This window comes from Sciurus carolinensis, chromosome 7, assembly GCF_902686445.1.
Source record: "Sciurus carolinensis chromosome 7, mSciCar1.2, whole genome shotgun sequence".
Classification (NCBI taxonomy): Eukaryota; Metazoa; Chordata; class Mammalia; order Rodentia; family Sciuridae; genus Sciurus; species Sciurus carolinensis.
The window spans coordinates 103357817-103363035 of NC_062219.1; positions in this window are offsets into that span (position 1 = coordinate 103357817).

The window sequence follows — 5219 nt, forward strand, 5'->3', positions numbered from 1 at the left end:
TCTGAATTTTTAGGCCTGAATTTTCCCTCTAAAATAGGAATAAACATTAAAATACCTGCCACATGGTAAATGCATACAATTTTATCTGTTAATTTAAATATACTAGTTTTTTAAAACCTGCCTCATAGATTATTATGAAGATTAAATGAGATGCTGTATCTAAAGCACTTAGTGAGTGCTCAGTAAAAGATAGCGCCATTGTTGTTGTTGCTATTATTATTATTACAAAAGTCATCCCAGATAACCTCATAATTCAGTGTTACAACCCAGAAGGCCTGGGCTTCAGTTCTAAATCTTCTATGAATTAGCCTTGTGATCTTTTATTTCTTCAGATAACAGTACCTGGCCTTTGGCTCTTGTTGTAATAAATATTTATCAAATGTTAACTGTGTGGTAAGCACTGTTTTAAGTGTTTTTGGTGTTAATTAATTTAATCCTTATCACATCCCAGTTTTGCAGATGAGGAAACTAAAGCATAAAGGTCAAGGGTCGGGCAGCTAGCAATAGACGGAGCTGGGATTCCAGTCCGGGCATACTGGCCCCAGAGGATGCATTCTTACTATTATTACTGTGAAAATCAAATGGCATAATGATTTTGAAGATGCTTTGGAGTGGGAAGTACTACATAAGCATAAGAGATCACTACTGTATCCTAATCTCTTGGTGTTTGGTCTTCTTGGAATCCTTGATTTTCCATGGTAAGGCATGGAGTTTGGGGACTACTTTAGATTTTCCTGAAGCCTTTGAATTACTGCCTGGTGTGAATTGTATGCTCCCAAACTATATTCTGAAGTCATAACCCCTAGTACCTCTGAATGTGATCTTATCTGAACATAGGGACTATACAAAGGAAATCAAGTTAAATGAAGTCGTGGGGGTAGGCTAAAAGGGGAAATTTACAGCATGAAAAAACTCTGGGTTCAATCCCCAGCACTTTCCACTCCCCAGAAGGTGAAATTTGAACACAAACAGAGACGTGCCCAGAGGGAAGATGCTGTGAAGACTTGGGGAGAGTGCCATATGGAGATGGAGGATTGGAGCCACCATCTGCAAGTAAGAAACACCGGAGACTACCAGAAGCTAGTAGAGAGGCATGAAAAAGACCTTTCCCAGTCCCTCCAGAGGGAGCAGGGCCCTGTGGACACCTTGATCTTGGACTTCTAGCCTCCAGAACTGTGAAACAATAACTTTCTCTTGTCCTAAACCACACAGTTTGTTGTGCTTTGCTATGGTAGCCCTAGGAAATGAATGCACTAAGATCAAGGAAGGCGGTAGTGAGGGAGAGGAAGGAGAGGATGAGGATGAATGTGAAAGTGAAGGCTGATTTGGGGTCAAATACTCCCAAGTGTGTGTGTGCATGTGTGTGCAAGCATTTGTGCACACACATGCACACATGCATTTAATGACATGAAAACCAGTCCATGAGCTTGCCAAACCTGGAGAGCTTTCCTCTACAAGAAGATCGTGTGAGGCCAAATAAACAATAAATCATATTCCACCTCCACTGGAACAGGAAGGAAAGAGGAATCTTCTCTCTGAGATCATTTCATCTGATATGACCCCTTTGTTCTGCAGTTGAGGAATTGAGCAACAGAGGAGTTCAGTTTCCAAAACTGCTTTACCAGTGAATAACCGAAGTAGGACTAGAGACTGGCTTTCTGACGCTCAACCCTGTGGTGGTGCCACTGTGCAACCCCTAGAGTTTGATTTTTGGTTGGCACACAGGTGTTCACTCTTATGACCACTAATTTCACAAGATTATATTCTGTTCCCTATTTTTTTTCCTTATTTTTTTCTTTTTGGACACTTTTGATTGAAATACAGCACACATACAAAAACGTGCACAGATCATCAGTGGACAGCTCAGTATGTCCACATCCGTGTAAGCAGCAGCCAGACAAAGAATCAGTACATTACCAGTACCCCCAAACCCCCCAGCCCTCCCGGTCACTGACCAACAAAGGAACCACTATCCTGACTTCTAACATCACAGATTGGTTTTGCCTGTTTTTAAGCTTGATAGAAATGGGATTTCACAGTACCCTTTTGTGTCTGGCTTCTTCACTTCACATTATGTTTGTAAGATTTGTCTGTGTTTTGCATATGGAGTAGTTCATTCTCACTCTGCAATAGAGTGTTCCAAAGTTCTGGTCTTTTGAACCAAATCAAAAGGCACATAAAGAAAGAAGTGTTCCTAAAGAAGAAAAAGAAAAAAAGCAGTCAAGCTACACACACACACATACACACACACACAGTTATTTAATTTACATATCAGATCCAATCACTTTCCCAAATCACTCTCCATCCCACTTTCCTTTATTTTTTTCTTACTTTCCTGCAGTCCCAGCTAGGTCACACTAGGCTAATCTAACCCAAACAGATAGAAGAGGACTAGAACTTAACTAGCTGCATTCTACATGGGTGAACCTACCCTCACCTTAGATTAACTCAGAGCCTGAACCATCCCCCACTTGGCCAATACAGTTTCTGCTTCTTCAGCAGCATCATGGCTACCATCATCCACAGCCAGAAAAACTGCCTCTCAGGTCTGACAGTTTGGAGTTATTCCCTTTCACCCTTATACAGTTGTTCATGTCTGCCTGGGGATAAGGCTCCTGCAGCCCCAGGCCAGTGAGACATGTTGGAGTCTCCGCAGAAGGGGGCTGGTCCTCTGTTGTGTGGTTCCTGTTGCAACCACTGCTGGGAATCACACTCACAACTTTTTCAGGGACCTTCATTTGCAAGCACAGTTTAACTGCAGAGGGTTGTACCCTCCTTCTCTCATCTTTTCCTTGCCAGACCACAATTCGTCCTGAGGTCTTCATGCTGTCCAGCCTTTCTGGGGTCTCCTTTTTGCTGGCAACAATGACCTAATCCCAAGATGCAATTTTAGAGGAGCCTTGATGCAAATCGGCGTGACAAGCTGTCCTGAGCCTGAGTCCATATATGGTACAATCCCTGAGCCATGACTGGGATAGTGCAGACTGTAATACAACACAGCTGATTCGCCAGCTGTCCCTGTCTCCCTAAACTGTGCCGGTCACTCCAGTTTCCATTGAGGTCAGCATTGCACCCATAACAAAAGGTTAAGATAACTAAGTTCAGGACTTTGTGCCTTTAGGAGTGATTCAGTGTTCACTTTTTTCTATGCTCCTCAATTCTAGGAGGCTGTATTTTCTGGAATGTAATAGAGTAATAATCTGACTGGTGCTTTTTCAGTGCTTTTCTTGTTGTGGGCGTGATCCGGACAAGGCCAGGAGAGGAGATGACAGTTATAACTCAGAGGCTTACCCAAGCACAATTGCAGAGGACAGTTTTGAACTGGAAGCAGTCTCAAGGCCCCACCCTGACTCTGGGCAGAGGTCAGTATTCACAACCCATAGTTGGAAACTTAGCTATTATTTGGTCTCCACCCTCAACTATTTTTTATTTGTTTGTCTTTTGTTAAGTATAAAGGATAGAAATATAAGAAATTCTCAGATGGAGAAAAGAGTTCTGGAATCCGGGTTACCAGCTGCATTCAGAGTTCATAAGTGGATAATCATGTTCTTTTTATTAGCATCTTCACCACCATTCCATGCCTATTAAAAGCAAAGCTTTATATTAGACTCTAGCAATGTTGTGCGGAGCTGGCTCAAGCTAGTTGGTAAGTTCAATTGTTAAATTTTCAGGAAATTTGCAAGCCAATTGTTAAACATAATTATTAAAGATTAAATTACATTAAATTACAATGGAATAAATTATATTTAAAGCAGAGGTAATAAATACCCCAACTCATTATTTCCTAATTATTTAAATCTTGAGGCTATTCGCGTGAATGATATTTGTATGGTGGAAATACCACACACTGGTGTGTACTGCCTGTATCTTCCCAATCCTTGTTCAGCCTTGGTCAGTTTGTTCAACTGGAAATTAGCCACAATGGGAATATTTACCCTTGGGACTTGGAACTGTTGTGAATGAGTGCTTTCCACTTCCCACACAAGAGACAATTCTTAACCATTTACAAGCACATGTTGATTCTACAGGTCAATAACAAAACCTGCCCTCAAGGTGCTTATAATGCATGGAAGAAAACAAGCCCTTCAAGTGCTGAGTTGGGCCTGGTTTCCCCTAAAATGCTAAACAGGAGAATGAAAGGGCAGAAGAGAAGTCAGAACTAGCATCCCAGTTCTGATATTCACTGGGCACATCACCCTAAATAAGTTATTTCATGTTTTGTTTTTTTTTTCAGGTACTAGGAATTGCACTTAGGGGTACTCGACCACTGAGTCACATCCCCAGCCCAATTTTGAAATTTATTTAGAGATAGAATCTCACCAAGTTGCATAGAGCCTTGCTTTTGCTGAGGCTGGTTTTGAATTCACAAACCTTCTGTCTCAGACTCCCAAGTCACTGGGATTACAGGCTTGCGCCACTGCACCTGACTTGATTTCATGTTTTTAAATCACCTGCAAAATAGGATTAATTTCATTTCCTCACAAGATCTTCCTGAGGATTTAGTGGTAAAACTATAATGGTATACAAAGGGCATTTCTGACTGAGGAACTAGCATGAGAAATGGTGTAGAAGCATAAAAGGGGAAAGACTAGTCATACAATGGCCACTGTCTAGTATATCTGGATGTTAAGATACATCAGGAAAATCAACATCAGCAAAGTGTAGGGAGGAGATGCAAGATTAACAGGGAAGGAAAAGTCAAGACCAAATGGCATATGGTTGGGAGATTGAGCCACTGTGAGGGAAGTCAGCAATCCAAGTAATCATGTGGGGACAGCAAGTTCAGGCATCATCCAGTGATCTCAGCCAGGAAGTTTCGTGGACAATGGGTAGTAGCTTATCCAAGACTAATCTCTAGCCATGAATGGAAATATAGGGAGCTCACTCAGTCACTAAAGAGGGAGTAGCATGAACTAGGAAGGATTTTAGAAACTTAAATAGGCTGATGTTGGTGGAGGAGGTAGGTATTCATGCTATAGTAGGACTAAAATATTAGGTAGGACAGGAAAACAGGTTACCAGTGGCAAATCCAGGCATTACGGAAATGAGTCAATAATGAAGGGGTTAAATTTCAACACGGATGAATTCAGTGCAAGTAGCAGAGAATCTGACTAGCAGCAGTGGCTTAGGCAATAAAGATATTGAAACATCTCACAGTGTAAGTGGGTAGTTCTAGGTTTGGTTCAATGGCTCAGTTTTGTCACCAAATGACCACACTG